Source organism: Schistocerca serialis, chromosome 1 (assembly GCF_023864345.2).
Source record: "Schistocerca serialis cubense isolate TAMUIC-IGC-003099 chromosome 1, iqSchSeri2.2, whole genome shotgun sequence".
Taxonomy (NCBI): Eukaryota; Metazoa; Arthropoda; class Insecta; order Orthoptera; family Acrididae; genus Schistocerca; species Schistocerca serialis.
Window position 1 is genome coordinate 429499802 of NC_064638.1, and position 24607 is coordinate 429524408.

The window sequence follows — 24607 nt, forward strand, 5'->3', positions numbered from 1 at the left end:
TGAGTTTATTTGCAAAAGTAGCTAACGAGACGTTTAGCCATTGCCATCCAATTACACTGTCAACTAAATCCCTCTTATGCTTCTCAGAATGGATGTAGTATCTCAGTAATGAGGCGAACTATCTGATGGAGACAGAAAAGTCAGGTGTCTCAATAAATCAATAGTCATCTGAAATACGAACTTCAAAAATTCATGTTTCTCTTATGACACTGAAATGATCGAAATCCACACACTAAAATAGTACTTGCAAATGATATCCAAAAGACGGTGGATTTACTTTGCAGCTCTTTATTTGCCGAAAATTTCTTATATATGAAGGCTGCAGCCGTGGCACACCACATAAAAAATCGGAATCGTTTGACGCTACTGAATTGCGAAAAAGATGCAGCAAGTAATGATACGAACCGTTCTGGGAGAGTGTAAACAGGGCACAGTAAGTTTTCTTGTACGCGACGCAAACAGGCAAAATAATGTGAAACGAAAGGTCTTGTCTTTGTGCGAGGAGACGACGCCTTTTGTTTCACTGGAATAATTGCTGCAACTGTAGCATAGCCGAACAGGAAGACTTCTTAAGTAACCAAGACGTGGTGCTTTCTTGAGTGTGGCTTCTAAAAATTTGTTTTCTGCTTCTTTTTTTCGTTCGTTTGTTCACAAAGTGGCGGTATGGGTGCGAACAGATTTGGCATGGCCAGTTTTTAATAGAAATGAGTACCATCACGTTTCCGGCTTTGATAAAGGTCAGATTGTAGCATATCGCGACTGCGGTTTATCGTATCGCGACATTGCTGCTCGCGTTGGTCGAGATCCAATGACTGTTAGCAGAATATGGAATTGGTCGGTTCAGGAGGGTAATGCGGAACGCCGTGCTGGATCCCAACGGCCTCGTATCACTAGCAGTCGAGATGACAGGCATCTTATCCGCATGACTGTAACGGTAGTGCAGCCACGTCTCGATCCCTGAGTCAACAGATGGGGACGTTTCCAAGACGACAACCATCTGCACGAACAGTTCGACGACGTTTGCAGCAGCATGGACTATCAGATCGGAGACCATGGTTGCGGTTACCCTTGACGCTGCATCACAGACAGGAGCGCCTGCGATGGTGTACTCAACGACATCATCATGATGGTCGCATCCGTGTTTGGCGACATCGCGGTGAACGCACATTGGAAGCGTGTATTCGTTATCGCCATACTGGCGTATCACCCGGCGTGATGGTATGGGGTGCCATTGGTTACACGTCTCGGTCACCTCTTGTTCGCCTTGACGGCACTTTGAGCAGTGGACTTTTCATTTCAGATGTGTTACGACCCGTGGCTGTACCCTTCACTCGATCCCCGCAAAACCCTACATTTCAGCAGGATAATGCACGACCGCATGTTGCAGGTCCTGTACGGGCCTTTCTGGATACATAAAATGTTCGACTGCTGCCCTGGCCAGCACATCTTCCAGATCCATCATCAATCGAAAACCTCTGGTCAATGGTGGCCAAGCAACTGGCTCGTCACAATACGCCAGTCACTACTCTTGATGAACTGTGGTATCGTGTTGAAGCTGCATGGGCAGCTGTACCTGTACACGCCATCCAAGCTCTGTTTGGCTCATTGCCCAGGCGTATCACGGCCGTTATCACGGCCAGAGGTGGTTGTTCTGGGTACTGATTTCTCAGGATCTATGCAAATTCCGTGAAAATGTAATAAGATGTCAGTTCTAGAAAAATATATTTGTCCAATGAGTACCCTTTTATCATCTGCATTTCTTCTTGGTGTTGCAATTTTAATGGCCAGTAGTGTAGTAAGTGTAACCTACTGCGTATAACAAGGCGAAAATCCCCATTAATGTACGAATAAAAAATAAATGCCCAGTCTTTGGAAGCGGTAACATCCGTCAAGTGCCTTTGTGTGACTATTCGAAATGATCTCAAATGGAATGATCAGATTACATAAGTAACGTATAGGACAAACCTTAGATTGCGGTTTATTGGTTGAATCCTGAAGCGATGCAGTCCTTCAAGAAAGGAAATAGCTTACAATACGTTAGCTCGTCCAGTCTCCAATCTTAGAGTATTGTTAGTCTGTATGGGACCCTTATCAGTTGGGTTTGATTCAAGAGATTGAGAAGGCCCAAAAAAGAGCGGCGAGATTCATGACTGGTACATTTGGCCATCGCGAGAGTGTTACAAATCTCATAGAAAGTTTGAAGTGGGTCACACTTGCAGATAGACGGTGGGCTAAACGGAAGGGGCTGCTCACTAAATTCCGAGATCCGATCTCATATATCATTATCACCAACTTTCAAATCGCGCAATGATCACCATTCAAAGATAAGAGAAATTAGAGCTCGTAGTGAGCCGTACAGACAGTCGTTTTTACTTCGTGCGATCCGCGAGTGGAACAGAGGGGAGGAAATACGACTTTGGCGGGAATTATGCCCTCCGCTACACACCGCTTCGTAGCTAGCGGAGTATATATGTAGATGTAGATGTGGAGCCTCGTCGTTAAACCGCCAAGTGAACTAGATACGTGACCGGTGCACATCTTGTCCCAGAAGTGGCATTTTAACACGCACGGCGATCCGGAGGGGTTAAATTCACCATTTGTTAACGAAAATTAAAGTCCGTGAAATTAGTTCCCTGTATATTCATTAATTAAACATTTTTCTAAAGAAACTATGGCGAACTGAAAAGTTCAAATGTGTGGCAAAATTCCAGATGAAATAACCAATTTGTCTGCCTGGAGACATATTAAAATACATTCTAAGACAGAAAAGCGATTCACCACGATTAAATTATTCCATTGGGCAGAAATCGGTAGGTGTGATGTACACGTAGAGAAAAACAAATGATTACAATTTCAGAAAAATTGCGCGGTTCATTCAAAAGAAAGAGCTTTGCAACACATTGGTACACCTCTGACCATTATGCAAGCAGTTATTCGGCTTAGCAGTGGTTCACAGAATTGTTAGATGTTTTCATGGGGATATCGTGGCAAATTTTATCCAATCGGCGCTTTAGATCGTCAAAAATCCGAGCTGGTTGGAGGGCCTGCCCATAATGCTCCAAACGTTCTCAGTTGGGGAGAGATCCGGCGACCTTGCTGGCCAAGGCATGGTTTGGCAAACACGAAGACAAGCAGTAGGAAGTGTAACCCTGTGGGGTAAACATTTCTCGCTGAAATGTAAGCCCAGGATGGCTTGCCATAGAGGACAACGAAAGGGGGCACAGAATATCGCCGACGTGCCGCTGTGCTGTGAGGGTGCCGCGATGTGCTCTTCATGTCGAGCTGTACTGGGGTTACGTTTCAGCAGGATAGTGTCCGCCAGCACACGGCGAGAGTTTCTACTGCTTGTCCACTGCTTTGGCCAGCAAAGTTACCGAATCTCTCCCCAACTGAGATCCAACCAGTTGGAGATTTTGACGATCTAAGGCGCCAGCTGGATATGATTTGCCGCGATATCCCCATGAGGACATCTAACAACTCTGTGAACCAATGCTGAGCCGAACAACTGCTTGCAATGGGTCAGAGGTGGACCAACGCGTTATTGATTTGCTCAGATTGCAAAGCTCTTCTTTTGAATCAATCGTCCAATTGTTCTGAAATTGTAATCGTTTGTCTGTACACGTGTATCACATCTACCCATTTCCGTCCCATTCGGTTAATTCCTTCCTTTATCTTAAAGTGAACGCGGTAGAATTTAGAATACCGAAACTACCGTCATCTCAGAAGAAAACTCATCTGATCGTCGCGAGACCAGTTCTGATGTTGTTTTGGTTACACCCGTTGCTCTTTACTCAAAAATTTTGCAACATATTTGTCTCTATTCGACACGTCGCCTCAGTTTCTAGCCAAAATTGGAATCTTGCTACCTGTTAACTCAATAATCTTACTTTCCTACGCAGGAGTAAACTTTCATTGATGTTTCTGGGAGTGAAACTATGTAAGCCATTAGTAGTGACAATCTCTAGTTCGTAAACTCTTCATATAAGTAATAAACAGAATTACAAATCTGGTCAGAAAATAGATAAACATCGGACCATACTGTAAATAGGAGAATAGTAGGAAACAAGAGCGATAAAGACCGTCGTAGCAGTCCATTTTATCCTTTCCTCCTGCCAAAAAGACCACAAGGGAATTGTGTTAGACTCCGAGGCAAAATAGTAGATGTAGATATCGAAAGAGTCTGCACTGTAGTCGCGGTCCTGGATTATAATGAGAGAGGAAAATAGACTGGCTCGAACGCTAAGTGGAGGACAGTTTTCCGTTATTAGAAAATTTTCGGGTTCAACATCAATTTTTTTATGTAAGAATATTGTAGTTCCAAGGAAATCTTAATGTATGGGAAGCTTCAGATAGTTTTCCATGATGGAAAAATTATTTCTGATATACTGTTTCCCCCTCCACGTGGACCATGTCGTTGGTGGGCAGGCTTCCGCGCTTCAGCGATACAGATAGCGGTACCGTAGGTGCAGCGACAGCGGAGGGATATCTCTTGACAGGCCAGAAAAATATGTAGTTCCTGAAGAGGGGCAGCAGCCCTTTCACAAGTTGCAGGACAACTGTCTGGATGATTGACTGATCTGGCCTCATAACATCAACCAAAACGGCCTTGCTGTGCTGGTACTGCGAACGGCTGAACTACAGCAGTAATTTTTCCCGAGGGCATGCAGCTCTACTGTATGATTAAATGATGGTGGCTTCCTCTTGGGTAAAATATTCTGGAGGTAAAATAGTCCCCCGTTCGGATCTCCGGACGGGAAGGACATCTTTATCAGGAGAAACAAAACTGGCGTTCTACGGATAGGAGCATGGAATGTTAGATCCCTTGATCGGGCATGTAGGTCAGAAAATTTAAAAAAGGGAAATGGATATGTTAAAGTTAGATATAGTAGGATAAAATTCAGTGGCAGGAGGAACACGACTTCTGGTCAGGTGAATGCAGGGTCATCAATACAAAATCAAATATGAGTAATGAAGGAGTAGGTTTAATAATGAAAAAAAAGGAACGCGGATAAGCTACTACGAACAGCATAGTGAACGCATTATTGTAGCCAAGACGGACACGAAGCCCACGCCCAACACAGAAGTACAAATTAATATGCCGGCTGGCACCGCAGATGATGAAGAGATTGAAGAAATGTATTACGTGATAAAAGAAATTATTCAGATAGTTAAGTAAAACGAAAATTTAATAGTAATGGAGGCGGGAGGGGGGGGGGGAGGGCAGGGGGGCTGAGATTCGACAGTAGGAAAAGGAAGAGAAGGAACTGTAGTAGGTGAAACTGTAGTGGGGGAAAGAAATTTAAGAGTTAGCCGCCTGCTAGAATTTTGACAGAACATAATTTAATCGTAGCTAACGCTTGATTTAAGAATCATGAAAGAGGTCTAAGACACCGAAAGGTTTCAGATACATTATATAATGGTAAGACAGAAATTTAAGAACCAGATGCAGATGTAGACTCTGACCACAATTTATTGGTTACAAACTGTAGATTAAAACTGAAGTAACTACAAAAAGGTAGGAGTTTAGGGAGATGGGGCCTGGATAAACTGAAAGAACCAGAGGTTGTAAAGAATTTCAGAAGGGAAGCATTAGGGAATTATTGGCAAGAACAGGGGAAAGGACTACAGTAGAAAAAGAATGGGTAGCTATGGGAGATGAAATGGTGAAGGCAGCAGAGGATCAAGTAGGTAAAAAGACGAGGGCTAGTATAAATCCTTAAATAACACAAGAGACATTGAATTTAACTAATCAAAGGAGAAAATATAAAAATCCAGTGAAGAACCGGGAGAAAGGGAATACAAACGTCTTAAAAATGAGATCGACAGGAAGTGCAAATGATTAAGCATGAACGGCTAAAGGACAAATGCAAGGATGTAGAAGCATATATCGCTAGGGGTAAGGTAGATGCCTCCTACAGGAAAATTAAAGAGACCTTTCGAGACAAGAGAACCACCTGTATGAATATCAAGAGCTCATATGGAAAACAAATCCTAAGCAAAGAAGGGAAAGCAGAAAGATGGAAGGAATATATAGAGAGTCTATACAAGGGCGATGTACTTGAGGGTAAAATTATGGAAATGGAAGAGGACGTAGATGAAGATGAAATGAGAGGTATGATACTGCGTGAAGAATTTGATAGAGCACTGCAAGACCTAACTCGAATCAAGGCCCCGGGAGTAGACAACATTCCGTTAGAACTATTGATAGCCTTGGGAGAGCCAGCCATGACAAAACACTTCCATCTGGTGAGCAAGATGTATGAGACAGCGAAATACCCTCAGACTTCAAGAAGAGTATAATAATTCCAGTCCCAAAGAAAGCAGGTGTTGACAGGTGTCAATATTACCTATTAGCTTAATACATCACGTTTGCAAAATACTAACACAAATTCTTTACAGACGAATGGAAAAACTGGTAGAAGCTGACATCGGAGAAGATCAGTTTGCATTCTGTTGAAGGAACACCCGAACGAATACTGACCTTACGACTCATCTCAGAAGATAGGTTAGGGAAAGACAAAACTATGTTTCTAGCATTTGTAGGCTTTGAGAAAGCTTTGGCAATGTTGGCTGGAATCCCCTCTTTCAAATTCTGAAGGTGGCAGGGATAAAATACAGGGACTGAAAGGCTATTTACATTTTGTACAAAAACCAGATGGTCGTTGTAAGAGTTGAGGGGCACGAAAGGAAAGCAGTGCTTGAGATGGGACTCAGACAAGGTTATAGCTTATCCCCGACGTTATTCAATATGTATATTAAGCAAGAACTAAAGGAAGCAAAATAAAAATTTGGAGTAGGAAATAAAATCTACGGAGAAGAAATAAAAACCTTGACGTTTGCCGATGACATTTTAATTCTATCAGAGGCACAGAAGGACTTGGAGGAGCAGTTGAACGGAATGGACAGTGTCTTGAAAGGAGGATATAAGATGAACGCCAACAAAAGCAAAACGTTAATTGTGGAATGTAGTTGAATGAAATCAGTTGATGCTGAGAGAATTAGATGAAATGAGACACTTAAAGTAGCAATGAGTTTCGCTATTTGGGGAGCAAAATAGCTGATAATTGTCGAAGTAGAGAAGATATAAAACGTGGACTGGCAACGGCAAGAAAAACGTTTCGGAAGAAGATGGTTGGGTTGTTTTGGGGGAGGAGACCAGACAGCGAGGTCATCGGTCTCATCGGATTAGGAAAGGAGGTCGGCCGTGCCCTTTCGAAGGAACCATCCCGGCATTTGCCTGGAGCGATTTAGGGAAATCACAGAAAATCCAAATCAGGATGGCCGGACACGGGATTGAACCGTCGTCCTCCCGAATGCGAGTCGGAAGAAGAGAAATTTGTTAACATCGAGAATAGTTTTAAGTCCCAGGAAGTCTTTTTCGAAAGTATTTGTGTGGAATGTAGCCATGTATGGTTGTGAAACATGGAGGATAAACAGTTGTCACAAGAAGAGAATGGAAGCTTTTGAAATGCGGTGCTACAGAAGAGTGCTGAAGATTAGATGGGTAGATCACATAACTAATGAGGAGGTAATGAACAGAATTGGGGAGAAGAGGAATTTGTGCCACAACTTGACTAGGAGAAGGGATTGGTTGGTAGGACACATTCTGTAGCACCATGGGATCACCAATTTAATATTGGAGGGAAGCATGCAGGGTAAAAATCGTAGAGAGAGACCAAGAGAAGAATACACTAAGCAGATTCAGAATAATGTAGGTTGCAGTGGTCACTCTTAGATGAAGAGGCTTGCACAGGATGGAGTTGCGTGGAGAGCTGCATCAAACCAGTCTTTGGCCTGAAGACCACAACAACAACAACAGCCGTGTCTTCTATTCCAGAGGATGAAGTTCCATTTGTGTTGAATTTGATTCGTAATCCCTTCAGTAGGAATGCTACTGCAATTTTGGCACACCTACTCAAAAAGATCCAATTTGTTTGTATTTGTTACGGTTCAAGGCAAGCCCCTAGCCTATGATTTGATCATAGTGACGTCATAAGCCACACCCCCTTTTTCACTAACGTCATCGAGATGACGGATGTCAGGTACTTTTAAATAATTGAAGGAGGGAGATGGAAGAACATTTGAAAATGTGAAAAATATGGCTGAGCGGAATATTTAAAACAATTAATGGTGGCGGGTGGTGGCAAATTTGCGAGATGCCGGACGATGGGAAGTGTTTTTCAGCCAATCACAGTGTAAAACTTTCGCTATCAATAACAGTGCAGAATACATTTTTTCCCATACCTCTCCATGTTATAAATTATTCACAGCAATTACTCACAGCGTTATTTGTCAAAAACTTCTAGTAAGCCACAAACACACACACACACATTTCGTAAGCGCTTGCACGCACACACACATGCACACGCACACATACACATATTTGAAATTCTAAGCCGTTTTTGAAAGTATCCTTCCTTACAACATTTCCAGCATAAAAAGTGGGCACATTTAAAATTTTACCTCATTAGTAAATATTTTATATCTCTGTCTTTGTAATATGTAGTACAGAAGTGGAACTGGGGAAAAATCAAACAAAATCTAGTCTATGTAAATTTCATTACAAAAATATTACATTTTTTTAGCACCATTTTCGGCGAGAAACTTAGGTAAAGGGTCTAACGAGCAATATTTCAAAATACTTTATAGAGTGCCCAAAAATATCGAAACGCTGTTTGTTTTGCGCTACGTTCAAAACTGTTAATCAAAAAACTTTCGTCATCAATGTAACTTGCAAAATTTCATAGTAATTTACAGGGTGCTCAAAAGTATCTGAAGTCACTGATTATTTTTTCGCCACGTTCAGAGATATTTATTCAAAAAATTATGTGAAACAGTTGTGCAGGCGCAAAGTTCAGTGTCTTTGTCATAGATGGTACCACGCACAACGGAACCTCAAATTAACTATAATGGGCGTTCAAAAAGAAACGAGCCGGTGGCATAATTACAGAAACCAGTACCTGTATGTTAGAAGTACTGACCCTGGCTGTTGAGACACTCGTCCCACTGTGACACAAGGGGGTGAATGGCCGTCTCATAGAATTCCCGGGGCTGTGATGTTAACCAGTTCCGCACATACAGCTGTACGTCGTCTTCCGAGGTGAATGGTTTGCCCCTCAGAACCTTTTTAAGGGGGCCAAAAATGGAGAGAGGTCCAGACTGTATGAGGGTGACCGAGAACCTCCCATTTGTATTTCTGCAGGAGTGCCGCGACTGTGTTGGCCATATGAGGCTTTGCATTGTCGCGGAGCAGAATGACCGCATGGCTGAGACTGCCTGGTCGTTTTGAGTTGGCGAAGGGTGGTCAAGGTATGCGAGTAACGCTGGGCATTCACTGTTGTCCCGTGCTGCAGGAAGTGAATCAGAAAAGGGCCTTCTTGATCAAAGAAGAACTTCAGCACAACATTTCGTGCACTCGTGTGGATAGCCTTGGCTTTTTTTTTGTGGTGATGACCCTGGATGCTTCCACTGGAGACTCTGTCGTTTTGATTCTGGTTCGAAGTGACACCATGACTCATCTCCAGCCACCACTCGTGCCAGGAACGCACTCCCTTCCCGAGCATAGCGCTGCAAATGAGCAGGCACTCAACATGCTTCCTGGTATGGTTGAAGACTGTGAGCACACACTTTGCACCTGTGCAGTCGCTCCTTCATGATGGTGTGTGAACACTTCCGACACTAAATCTCACAACTGTCACCCGGCGGTCCTGTGTAATGAATGCATCCACCAGCTAGATGATGTCATCGGTAATGCAGTGTGGCACTCCAGACTGTGCATCATCAGCTAACGACACCCGTCCATCATCAGTTAACGACACCCGTCCTTCCCTGAAGCGCTTGTGCCATGCCTTGACCCTTGCAACGGACATGCAGTGTTTCTCCGCACACTTGTGACTTTCGTCGATGAATGTCCGTTCCTCCTACTCCTTCCGCTGTCGGAAAACCAACAACACCTCTTTGCTCTCCATTTGACGCCTCCATGTCACTGTTTGCAATGCGACTGGCAGCGTTGGACGCTGGAGTAACAAACAAAAAAGAATATTTGAATTTGCATCTAATGTGGATTTTTCTTGTTCCTTTTCGGTTTGCGGCTACCACGGTAAGTCTTTCCCTTCACCGAGTGAGAAAACAACCTAGGCTCACAGCCGCCTGTGATTTCCTGCTACTTTTATTCTGTAGTATGATTACTCCCCTGGGTTAGTGCGTGACTCGGTTAAGTTTCGAGGCAGCACAACTCCGTACAGGTTTAACATACAATGTATTTTACTCTACTTATCCAACATTTAATATTGTAATTATACGAATAGTTAATAGTCGAGTTGTTTAATTCTTACATTAGCAAAACATTGCGTCAACAAGGAGAGTTACACGTTTGTTAAATCATGATTATTCCGTGCTCCACAGGTGATCCGTGTTAACCTTAATAACAACTACCACAGCTACTTTAATAGTGCCTTTATTATACCACAACTGGTTTCGTAGCAATGCACGTCAAAGGGTGACACTGAAAATTCGCACGTAGTCTTCGTAACCAATTCTTACAGAATTAATTCGACATCATGACTGAAGAGTTCGAACAGTTTTTACAGAACTTGAAAAGAAACTGGTTGTGGCGTAATAAAGTACCCTGAATACCGCTGTGGGTGGAGTGTATCACCTTCATTATGTTTGTTCATTCTTTCATACAAGGTTTCTAATTTCAATGTTACGTCATGAGACTTGGGTTACAGTAGCGATATCTAAAAATAAGGTTGTGCTTAGAGCGAAATTATGAGGAGTGAGTAAACGATACTCACGTTCAAAAGGGCTCGAGAATTCTCGACATGCACAGAGCTAGCTGTGGTATCGAGTGCTGTTCGAAAAATCATGTGACGTTTGACTTACGCGCAACGACGATGAAGATGTTTGGTTTGTGGGGGGCTCAACTGCGCGGTCATCAGCGCCCGTACAAATTCCCAGTTCTCACACAGTCCAGTTTCTTCACAATCCAATCTAGCCACTGTCACGAATGATGACGATGAAATGATGAGGACAATACAAGCACCCAGTCACTGGTCAGAGAAAATCCCCAACCCAGCCGGGAATCGAACCCGGGACCCCGTGATCCACAAGCAGCAACGCTGGCCACTAGACCACGAGCTGCGGACTCTCACGCACCGCGAGGACAACTGATAGGTGAGAAACCATGAGAACTAACTACAGCAAGAAGCTACAGCACCGCTTCAAACTAACGGTTTCGTGAAACAGAGGAGGAAATACTTTAAATCCAACCTCTGTTCCATTTGAACAAATTTACATTAATACTACTCACAAATCACCATAAATGTTTGTATATTCATAAATAACGTACACTGATGAGCCAAAACATTATCAACATCTCCTTAGTAGCTTGTTTGTCCGTCTTTGGAACGAAATGCATAACTAATTCTGGGTATCAGGAATCTGGCAGTTTGTTGGTAGGTTTGTGGAGGTACGTGGCATTAGATGTCCACGCACAGGTCATGTAATTCGATTAAATAACGGGCCGCTGACCTGCGTATGTGGTGAAGGCGCCCAACAACGACCCAAATGGGTTCCATGGGGTTTACGTCAGGCGAATTTGGTTGCCGCAACATAAACGTAAGTTCACTAAAATTCTCGTCAACCCACTATACCGCGGTTCTAGCTCCGAAACACATACAATCATACCGCTGAAAGATGCCATCGAGTAAGAAATCAAGCATGAAGGGATGCAGGTGGGTCACAGTTGTCAGGGTGTCTTCGATTACTACCACAGATACACTGCAAGTACAGGAGAATGTCCCCCATAGCATAAATCTGCTCCCATCAGCCTGCGTCCGTGGCGACTGCACGTTTCGAGCCTCCATTCATCTCAATGCCTTCCCAGGGGACACCGCCTTATCTAAGGTACCTTCAGTGCCGGGTGGGAGGGTTTGCGTGCTCCGATGAACTCAAGAGCTGTGTCGGCGGTAGCGTAGCTACTGGCAGGGTCACTCAAACCGGAGCCAGACAAAGTGTGTCCCACAACATAGGGCAGGGAAGCCAGCTTCCCTAAAGGAGTAAACCTCATACAAATCCTAATCCTCCAAGTTGGGGGTTGGGCAAGCGGCTAACAACCCTTCCTGTAAAAAAAAATGTTGTTGAGAAACCTCAGAGTAAAGAAGCCGGACGTATTTTTGGACGACGACAGGGCACTGTTAAAGACAAACGAAAACGAAAAAATGGTGTGTTTATTGGAACCTGGAACGTACAATCGCTGTACAGGGCGGGGGCCCCGAGGTCACTGCTAGATCAACTCGTTAAAACCAATTAAGGCATAATTGCGCTACAGGAAATACGATGGACTGGACATGGAGTGCTTGATGTGGGAAGCTGGATAATTTTCTACCATGGTTCAGATAGCCACCATGAATTTGGTATAGAGTTCACAGTAAGACAAAAGTTTAAACACATAGCGAGTGGATTCACTGGAATAACATCAAGGATCTCACATATGAGATTGAAGACACGATTCTCAAACTACTCATTAATCAACGTACATGCACCCACATAAGTATCAGATGACCAGGATAAAGCCACCTTCTTTGAAAGCCTCGAGAGAATTTACGACAGATTCCCTGTGTATGACACTAAAATAATTAATCGAGGCCTCAATGCATTGATGGGTAAAGAAGAACATTACCTCCCAGCAATAGGAAAGCACAGCTTCCATGAATACACAAATGACTATGGCCACAGTCATTCAGTTTGCCGGCCGCGGTGACCGAGCGGTTCTAGTCGCTTCATTCCGGAACCTGGCGACTGCTACGGTCGCAGGTTCGAATCCTGCCTCGTGCATGGATGTGTGTTATGTCCTTAGGTTAGTTAGGTTTAAGTAATTCTAAGTTCTAGTGGACTGATGACTTCATATGTTAAGTCCCATAGTGCTCAGAGCCATTTGAACCATCATTCAGTTTGCATTGTCACATAACATGGCTGTAGATAGCACTATGTTCCCACACAAAAGGGCTCATAAAGCAACATGGTGTAGGCCTGATCAGCGTACCTTCAACCAATTGATCATGTAATTATTGATGGCAGGCATTCCTCATACTTATTAGATATACGAACTTACAGAGGACTTTGTAATTGCGAAACTAAGAGCTCGAATATCCAACGCAAGAAAAGTCAAACGAACCCCTCAGAGTAAGCATATGGTATCGAAGTTAAAAAATGAAGACAACTCTGAAACGTACTCTGAGAAGGTTGCTGAGAAACTTGCATTATACGCCCCTAGTGTAAGTGATAACCTGTATCAGGAATGGAACGCTTGCAGGGATGCAGTCATTAAAGCAGCAGAAGAAGTGCTAGGGCAAGAAGGAAAACAACCGAGGAATTCCTGGTTCAATGACGAATGTAAGAGAATAAGTTAGGAGAAAAATCTGGCATACAGGAAAATGCGTGAGAAGTTCAATACTCGTTTAGCGGTAAGAAATTATCAAGATAAAAGGAAAGAACATAAGAAACTGCATCGGAGAAAGAAAAAGGAATGGGAAAGAAAGCAGATTGAAGAATTGGGAACAGTTGGAGAAACAAATGATGTGAGAAAATTTTATCAGAAAATTAATAGTGGAAGAAGAGCATTTAGGCCGCGCGTCAATCTATATAAAAGTAAAAATGGTACACTACTAATTGATGACCAATAGGTACTGGAGGGTTGGGTAGAGTAGTCCAGTGAACTGCTGGATGCCTCAGAACCCCTGTAGAAGATATCCCAGTCGCTCCAGAACATGTTGCCATAGTACCTCCCCGTTCCCAAGGAGAAGTGAACAAAGCAATTGCCCGATTGCAGAACAATAAAGCACCGGAAACTAACAATACAACATCTGAAGTATTGAAAGCTGGATGAGTTGAGCTAAATCGTAGGATCTACAAGACTGTGTGCCTCATCTGGAAAAAAGTAAGAGTTACCAGAAGAATGGGATGCAGGGATAGTGTGTCTGGTGCATGAGAAAGGAGATCTATTTGAATGCAGCAACTACAGAGGCGTAACACTTTTAAATATTATATATAAAATACTATCAAATATCCTGTTTAGTAGACTTCCACCTATAGCAGAAGATATTATTGGAAGCTCTCAATGTGGGTTCAGGCCAGGAAAGTCCACTGTAAACCAGGTATTTACTCTCCCACAAATAGTAGAAAAGACCAATGAATTAAGTGTTGGTGTGCACCATCCTTTCATTGATTTTAAATCTGCATAGGACACAATAAACCGGGCCAAACTTTATGAGGCAATGCGGAAATTTCGAGTGCCTCGAAAATTGGTGCGTTTAATAGAGGTCACCCTAAACTATCCCCAGTGTACCGTGCGAGTATAGTCAGGGCTATCACCTCAGTTTCACGCTCGAACTGGGCTAAGGCAAGAAGATGAGATTTCCTGCCTACTTTTCAACCTGCTGCTTGAAAAAGTGGTACGTGTATCGGGTATCCAGACAAGAGGAACTATCTACTATAAGTCTGTACAATTTCTGGGATATGTAGATGTCTTGGATTTAATGAGCAGAACATTTGGTGATCTACAAAGTGCATTTTCGGCCTGAGAATTAATGAAGGAAAGACGAAGTATATGTATAATGGCACTAACCAACCCTTACAGACCACAATAACCCTTGATGGAATGACATTTGAGCGAGTACAATGTTTCGCCTGTCTGGGCTCGACGATAGAAGCAAATGGCACCACCTTTACTGAAATTATGGCTCGCATAAGTGCTTCTAACCGATGTTACTTTGGAATGTTGCGACATTTTAAATCCAAGCTTATAGCACGAGGGACTAAGTGCAGACTTTACGAAACGCTGATACACCCAGTACTTACTTATGGCTCAGAAACATAGACAATTAGGAAGTAGGGTGAAAACAAACTGAGAGCACATGAGATAAGTATATTGAGGAGGATTTTTGCACCTGTATATGAAAATGAGAACTGGAGAAGGCGAAGAAATGAGGAACTTTATGAATGCTATAAGGAGGATGATGTGGTAAAGTTCATAAAGCTGTGCAGACTGACATGAGCTGGACATGTAATGCGACTCGATGAGACAGATCTCGCCAGGAAAGCCTGCTGCAGTGAACCTGGAAGAAGAAGAGCAAGAGGGCGACATAGATTGAAATGGAGTGACGAGGTTGGAGAGGACGCTGCCAGAGTCGGTTGGCGTAACTGGGGGTCCCAGCAAAGTCCAAAGAGGAATGGCAGAAAATTATTGAGGAGGCCAAGTCCCATCCCGGAATGTAGTGCCAATGGAAGAAGGAGAAGAAGATTCATCTCGATGACAGCGTTTGTGGAGACCTCCATCAACCTAGCGTAACAAAAATGTCATTCATTCGAAGAGCCGACACGTTTCCATCGGTCTATGGTTGAATCCCGATGGTCCCGTGGTCACTGTAATCGTAATTGACGATGAAATTGGGTCAACATGTGAACACGTAGGGGTGGTCTGCTGCGGAGCTCCATGTTCAACAATGTACGGTGAACGGTGTACTCCAAAACACTTGTGCGTGCCAAAGCATTGTGCTCGTTCGGTAGATAGACCACAAATCACCATCTATCCCAATTTACAGGGAAGACAAGCCTCCGAATCCCAAGTTCTGTGAAGAGTCGTGGACGTCCAACCATTTAGTGCCTAGTGGTAGTGTCACTGTCCTTCTACATTTTTCTGTAGGTGCTTACGACAGTAGCACGTGAACATTCGACCAAATTCACCGTTTTCGAGATAATCATTCACGGTCTCTGCATAATAATAATCTGTGCTTTGTCAAAGTCGCTTATTTCAAAGGATTCCCCTTAGGGTACAAACTTTTGTTACCACATCATGTGCCCGCAGCAACACCAGGCGACGTCCAACATCACAGTTGGCAGTGGTCATAAAGTTTTGGCTGGTCGGTATATCAGTAAAGATAACACTCAAAGCAGAAAATTTTATTCAAAAACATTACTTACTGTACCAGTAATATTAGAGAATATATTTATCATGTGGGTTACAGATAACAATTTCAGTCCCCCTTCTCATAGTAGAATAACGACTAAAATAGTTACAAGCTTTTCGTTAGTTTGAAAAATGCTAACTGTGTTGTGCGTACTGTAAGACCTTCAGTACACACACCATCAGATTATTTGACCTGTCGCTCTAACGAAGTAAGCGAGTGTCAGCAATATGTCTCGTGGTCTTATCGTGGCGTGTTTATTTTCTGCCGTTACGTCAGACGATAGAAATGCCACTTGCACGCTTAGAGTAGCAGATTGACGGTGACCAACTTTAAACAGAACTTGATTAATTTTCACACACATTTATTAAAATAATAACAGGCATAAAAATTACTTAACTTGGTTCTGGATGCTATTTACAATTGACAATCTGCAGTTCCTTTGGTACTGGTACGTTAATCTTATTCTCACATATACCTCTGATACTTGACAAAAGTGTCTATATATTTATCTTCATGGCTATGTACAGGAATATGGTATTCTTATTAGGCGCAGACTGAAACTTGACTATAGACTGGTACAGACAAATGTAGAACTCGTACAGACTGGTAGACTAATGCAGACTGGTACCGAGTGGTGCAGACAAATGCAGACTGACTAATCGGAGGTCTATACACTCGTTGTAATACCTCGCACGTTTATGTATCACTGCGTGAGTGTGATCCGCGAGGAGAAAAGGTTCTACGTTAGCAGCAATCTCATTGGCTGCGTTACATATTAATACGCGGATCGGCGGAAGCAGAATTTAGTCCGTCTCTATGGCAACGCCATCTCGTAGTGCGGAGACGGACGAGCGCTGCGCCTGCGCTGTTGTGCTTAGCGGGGCGCGATCTAGTGGGAAAGTTGTGTACGCGCTGACTAAGCGGAAGTATGTACCCAACACTGACATTAAGATAAAACAAGGAAGAAAACTAACTAAGAATTAAATAGCTCATACACAAAATAAATCCTATTAAATTAACTGTAACTGCGGTCGCGAGAATAAACTACAACGTCAAGATTTGTTGTGGGGGTACAATAGTACACACAAACATCACTGGATGTCGGAACGAGTAAAAATTCTAGGTTTGGACTGAATTTTTATTGCAGTATTATATTTATTTATTAGTTGGTGTTTTTATATATGACTTGCACCCTAGAAGGTATTGAATCCTCGTTTGACTATTATTTTTACTGAAGACCCTCATATATACGATCAAAACATTTACCAAATTTCGTATGTTTGGCAAATTATTTGGCAATGTGCTGCGCTGTTTGACGTGTTTGTCAAAAAGGATTGTGTCTGAGATGCCAGAGTGTAATTTAGATTAAGTGCCGATATGACAAACGAGTTTGATAGTTTGTGCTTGCATTTGTCAAAGAAAAGCCAGTTGCTTGCCAAACTTCTAAGACAGTGGACCATACACATGTTGATGTCTTCACGCTTATTATGAGCAGAAATAAAACTGCTGCAGCTCATCTCGTTATATTAAATTCCCACAGTTTGGACACAAAGAACAAAGGAATATACCTTCAAGAAAAAAAGATCACAGGTGGTTACGAAATTGGTAGAGGTTTTACAACTTTCCCATCGCAGTATAATACAAGAAAAGAGAAGAAAAAAATTAGATTCTATTCACGACATTTAAAATGGACTGCAAGAAAATAAGGACATAAAAGCTTTCCAGCTCTCCCACAGAATTTTTTTATGTTCTCACGTAGCGATATTTTAAAAAACTTTTCGAATATTGTCTTTTAACGCATTTATTGCTTCGCATAATAGCGCCACTCACTGTGTGCATGCAGTGCGGAATAGAAATTTTAAACATTAGAAATCTGCTCCACTTGCCAGATATCTCAACGTAGCAGATGACTGTTGAGTGAGCAACTGTGCGTTCTTTTTCAGTTCCAAGGCGAAGTAATTATTACATTAAAAGTTTGACTGCCCATTCGCAGACAGTCCTGTGTGCAACATTTTCTTCACCAGATTTCCTTTATAAACAGTGCTAAAGTCACTGTAAGAATTGCTGTGTCTATGCTGGTTCCCATTCTGTATCAAAATATCTCACGAATCGATGGCACACAACGTGAGAGCAGTTCCAAAAGTAAGGTAATGATTGTCAAACTTGGTTCGTAGATAAGCACTCCCGGATAGCAAGCAGCAAATTTGACAGATGTGTTTGATCTTTAACAAAGGGTTGTAGATTTACGTTAGTCACAGTATCAACGGAAGTAGCTAGATTGCAGAAACCCCAGTTTTCTAGAGTTATGACGTAAACTGTTCGAGCCGTTCGAATGATGCTCAAGCGCAGCGGTGCGTGTGGCAGCGAATATTTACCTCAGTGACGACCAAGAACACGGCTTACGTGGGTGCTTTTGCACACGTGTCAATGTCTCTCACGCGAGTTCACACTTTCCCTTCTATCATGCCACGCTGTCTGAGCGGGAAGAAGGGGAAGGAACGGATACTGTGAAAGCGCCGCATGCGGCTTTGTTTCATATTTCATATTTCTCAACAACATAGATGACAAACAAAAGAAACTTTTACTATTATCTAATTGGTTTTGGTACGCTGAAGACATAATACAATTACTGCCGTCAGAAACTGTCGGCATACGGACAGATGCAGACAGTTTCGCAGATTTTCGTCACTCTGGTTCCTACCTAATCGTGACTTATACAGATTCAGAATAGTGAAAGCCTTACATGCTGGTTGCAAGATTAATATCACGTTTGTAACCTCACATGGAAAGTTTTCCCTTGAAAAACTGCCGACAACTCCTGGAAATTTCTAACATAAATATATTTGTCTTTTAAACCGGAATTACGTTGCATATTGACTGCTTCCATCTGAAGGTGCACAAGATGAAATGGCAAACTGTCTCGAAATCAGCTCAAAAATGGATGTAAGCCTGTCGGTATTCTCAAACGTTAAGACAGCTATTCCTGTAATTATTTCAACGCCACAATGGACTGTTCTGAATTCGCGTTTTTTTAAGGCCAGTGAACGTAGGGAAATCGATGTTTTTGTAAGAATACGTCCTTTCCACAGCGCATTTTCTTTCTAAATTCAACCCCTTCAAATCATAAATAAGTTGCTTCTCACTAGGGAATGTATTATTGCGGGCAGTCTGAGCAAATTCTATGCAGAACGAGGGGTCTCTAATCCATTCCGGATGTTCTAATATCCGTTCTTGCTTTCCTTTCCTTTCATAATCTCAACAATAGAGACCCTAAATCTAAACCCAATTCGAGGCATATCCTTTGGATTAAACAGTGTACTTTGCAATAACATGTAACGTCCTTGTACTGTTCGTTCATATCCATCAAAAACTGTTGTAACTTACGATGTAATGCTGCTTTTGTATAGAATAAATCCGTTGAACACGGGCTGTCAGAAAAGTAATTAATGAGATCGGCAAGATTTGATAGAAACATGACATCAGACTTGTTTGCAGACTATCTAAGAAAATATGTCAAGCACTGCGATCAGTAAAGCACAGTCGTCCTCCTCCGTCAGAAAATGGAGTATGTAAGGTACTGTGTACTTGCCACTTGCGGAAAAGTCTACATTGGAACTATCAAGAGAAGCGTGAATACAAGAAAGAGAAAGCAAATGAGTCTTTACCGAACAAGGAAAAACGAAAAATCAGCTACTGCAGAGCATGAAGCTTTCCGAAACCAAATTTTATCTACTGTGACAAACTAATATCCACGATTATATAGTAAAACCATCGAAACGTATAATAGATAGTGATAATTTGAATAAAAAAGTGGTAGCCATGGAACTCAATGATATACGAGTATAGATAATGGCTGTGCAGAATCGATACGTAAGTTTCTACCCTTGAGAGACGAGAATCGATAGTTATGTTTCATCCCTAACAAAGATTATCTCTGCTGTACAGTGTAAACCTGACCACGCTCATTTTATGCAGTATTGAAGTCGGTCTGTGACTCGTCAGACGGCAAGAATCAGCGTTGACGGGAGCATCTCCGACCTCCGAAGGTGTACAGTGCAGCAACGTCAGGAACCGAAAAGTTTCTCCAGCCACTTCCATACAGCCCGGAAGACTCATCAGCAACTACGACGATGTAATAATGCGTGCAGTATCACAAAATTCACTACTCGCACTACCAATTCCATCACATGTTCCACGCCTGAATAATTAACACAAAATGCTTCTTGACGTACAGAACAACGACTCCCGTCTCCCGTCTATCGATCGTTATAATTTTTGGCTCTTTCATCATCAACTAAACCTTTAAATCCTTAGTGTACGGTGTTGCAATGTCGCTCCACAGCAAATTTGTGGTACCCGTAAATTATGCGACTACATAACAGATACTGAGAATTCTTGTCTTTCTCCTCAGTTATTTCTATTCATTTTTAAGGGACTGCGAGATAGATCGCTAGACGGGACACTTTTGGGCGAACAGCTACTGGACCTGTGACCTCCCTTTATACCACGAACAAATAGGGAAGGATAAACGCTGTTTCACCACCTATTCTGCGAACTGAAAATAGTCTTAACGACCAAAGTAAGGCGTACCAAATGCTAGAAGGAAGTGTCGCATCGCACTGCTAAATGAAGTGTCACGCTGAACCGAGAAGGACCGATTAAGGCCGAGATGTACCGAGTAGTGGCGAAACAGGCCGAGCCTCGGTCCGCACGCGAGCAGCAAGCTGTGCGGCCGAGAAGTCTTGCACACCAGTACCCAAAAAGGGAAGTAGGAGTCATCTGCTGAATTACAGGCCTATATCACTAACGTCGATTTGCAGTAGGGTTTTGGAACATGTACTGTATTCGAACATTATGAAGTACCTCGAAGAAAACGATTTATTGACATATAGTCAGCACGGTTTAAGAAAATATCTTTCTTGTGAAAGACAACTAATTCTTTATACTCATGAAGTAATAAGTGATATCGACACGGGATGTCAAATTCATTCCATATTTTTAGATTTCCAGAAGGTTTTCGACACCGTTCCTCACAAGCGTCTTCTAACCAAACTGCGAGCCTACGGAGTATCGCCTCAGTTGTGCGACTGGGATTCGTGATTTCCTGTCATGAAGGTCACAGTTCGTAGTAATAGACGGAAAGTCATCGAGTAAAACAAAAGTAATATCCGACGTTCCCCAAGAAAGTGTTATAGGCTCTGTATTGTTTCTGATCAATATTAACGACACAGGAGACAATCTGAGTAGCCGTCTTAGATTGTTTGCAGATTTTCGCTGTCACTTACCGTCTTGTAAAGTCATCAGATGATCAAAACGACTTGCAAAATGATTTAGATAAGATATCTGTATGGTGCGAAAAGTGGCAATTGACCATAAATAAAGTGTGAAGTTATTCACATAAGTCACACAAATCTGAAGGCTGTAAATTCAACTCATCATCATCATCATCACCATCATCAATGTTCTGCCTAAAGGCAGGTTTTCACATGGTAATTTTCCAGGCTGTCCGGTCTTCTGGCATCCTCTTCAGGTCTGCATAATTTCCTCTTCCCTTCATGTCGTCTATCATCTTGTATCTCCTTCTTCCTCTCAGTCTTCTCCCACAAACCAATCCTTCCAACGCATCTACTAGCAAGCACTCCCTTCTCAATGAATGTCCCAACCAGTTCTTTTTCCTTTCTCTTACAACCTTCAGCAGACATCTTCTCTCACCAACCCTTTCCAATACTCTTTCATTACTCATGTTTCCATCCAGCTTATTCTCTCCATTCTCATCCACATCTCAAATGCTTCTAACCTTTTTTCATCCCCTTGTCTCAGTGTCCATATTTCTGGCCCATATAGTGCCACACTCCAGACAAAACATTTGCCAAGCCTTTTCCTTAGTCCTTTATCTAATTTGCCACATAAGAGTCTCCTCTTCCTGTTGAATGCCTCCTTCGCTATGGGAATTCGAGTTTCCACCTCCTGGTGACATCTCAAGTCTTCAGTTATTGTGCTTCCGAGATATTTAAATTCACTTACTTGGCTAATGGTAGATTGTCCTATTTTAATATTGTACTGGTGACTATACTCTTTGTTTTTGCTGTGTTTATTTGCATCCCATATTCCACACAAGCTTCATTCAGATCTTTGAGCATGTTATTCACTGTCCGCTCACTTTCTGGCACTGATACCATGTCATCAGCAAATCTTATACATTCAACTAAGGGATTACAATTACAAATAACCTAAATTGGAACGATCACATAGATAATATTGTGGGTAGAGCAAACCAAAGACTGCGATTCATTGGCAGATCACTTAGAGGGTGCAACAGGTCTACTAAAGAGACTTCTTACACCACGCTTGCCGCCCTATTCCGGAGTATTGCTGTGCGTTGTGGGATTCGCATCAGGTGGGACTGACGGATGACATCGAAAAAGTACAAAGAAGGGAAGCTCGTTTTGTATTATCGCGAAATAGGGGAGATAGTGTCACAGACATGATACGTGAATTGGAGTGGCAATTGTAATGACACATTCCCACGCAGAGACATACAATACCTTAAAGGCTGCGCCAAAGATTAAATTGAGAGGGATGTAGAATATAATCTCTGTAATGTTCATATTGGATTCTCTTTTGTTTCATACTGCAAGGAGGAGTTAAGATACACTTTCGATTGTTACCTTGTAGGGGATAGACGTAATTTTTGGTGTGTGCGGAAAGGCAGCCATCTTGTTAGTATTTATGGTTTGTACGACGAGCAGAGCAAGTCTTATTGTCTTGTGAATAAAAAGTAGTGAGAAGTATCTAAGTTTTACGAGAATTATTTAGTATTCCTTGGTTTCCATCGTCTTCGTGAAGTAAACCGATGCCGACTTAGGAAGATACACACGGTCAACAAAGAGAAGAACATCGATGGCGACTAATGAATTAATATTGTGGCAGGAGGACTAATTCTACGTCTAAGGTGAGAACTCTGACTAAATCAACGATGAGGTAGAATTTAAAAATATAATTAATCGGAATTGTAAATTATATTACAGGCAAATTTCACGCAGCACTGAAATTGTCCGCATTCAAGCCGGTCAATACAGTCGGTAAAAAAGCCTTCAAAAATTCTAAAGTTACAGTTCCATATCCATATTTTTTTTCTCTTTTCAAGAATTCAATAAATTTAATTTTTATTTATTTCGCCACACAATCATTAAAACAAAGGCGTTTTTCCTTGCGACGGGATCTTCTCATGAAATTTCATTCAACAGTTTTTAACATTTTAAATGTTCGGATAATATGTTGCCGTCTCTTTATCTAAGAATAGATGATGAATGCAGCTAGCCGCTATCTCTGTGTAATGCCTTGTCTGTATACACGTGTATCTGTTGTCTTTAAGATCCCTTCACCTTCACACATAAGTCTATACAGTAAAGTAAGGCCCTCCCAGTTCTTGGTTCATCCGTGATAAGACAGGCGAAAAATTAGACTAATGGAGGACTATTAGTATTATCTCTATTTTCATTCGCTCTTTCTCTCCTTTATCTATGTATAGTTTTTAATATAAGATAATTAGCCAAATAGAATCTTTGGTGGAGTCCTTCGTCCTGGTAATCAGCGGCTGGCTTGCTGTAAGAGATCTTTACATTTATTATTATTGTTAAACACTGCAGTCAGTCGGGAGAGTCAATCGTTTGGACAATTTGTTCCTTTTACGAAAGACTGCGAATTCCAGGTGTGTACGAAGCCTTTTTGGACGATTTAATACAGACTCAGTGATTGCAGGCTCTCTTCGACACAGCTGAAACTTCCACATTTATTACAGGGCCAACGTGATCAACAAATGATTCAGAAAAAACTCATTCGTTCATTCACTCCAGAACAAAAAAGTCACAAACCCTATTTATGGAGGAAATCGTGTATTAAATCCATCTCCATTACATGTCCAGATCTACGGTGATTCCACGCCTTAATTATTTTCCTTTTCCAATCTCTTTCTCTTCAAAACAAACCGCTAGCGGCACAAATGTTAATTGGCTCGCTTTTGCGAGAAGAAAAGCAGAATATGTATCTCTCAGAAACACGTCGACCCCTCAACAGACACTCCAGAAGCTCTCCTAGTTACCACTCTAACAACCATGGAGAATGCGTATATGCACCTCAGTTATTTCAAAGAATAAACGCACTAGAAAATACTTTGGCGTCAACGAGCTGTCGCCGCATATATTACGAGAAAATCCGATGAGATAACTTTTCCAAAGTGAATGAATGTGGATGGTTTGATTGAAAATGATTAATTAGTGCGTGGTAGAGGGTATCTCCTCCGATTGCGAAAGCATTCTGTTGGCACCCACCTACACAGTGAGAAATGACCATCACGATAAAGTAAGAGAAATCGGGGCTCGCACAGAAAAATTAAAGTGTTCGTTTTTCCCGCGTGCCGTTCGACAGTGGAACGGTAGAGAGACAGCTCGAATGGCTGTCAGTTCTACCACACTGCGTCAAAGATTCATCTCTCCAAATTAGATTCTCTTCAATATAAAGCCACTCGTACCTGTCTTGGAGCCATGCGATCGACGCCCACCAACGCCCTTTTAATAGAAGCAGGGGAGATGCCCTTGAGCATTAGGCGCCAAATGTTATCGGACAAATTCTAGATTCAA

The 24607-nt window shown here is 42.2% G+C and overlaps 1 protein-coding gene across 1 annotated transcript in view; it reads left to right on the forward strand.

Annotated features, from left to right (window-relative positions):
* LOC126472359 (serine protease easter-like) overlaps positions 1–24607 on the forward strand; it is a 155345-nt gene that overhangs the window by 127127 nt on the left and 3611 nt on the right. The gene's annotated exons all lie outside the window — the stretch shown is intronic.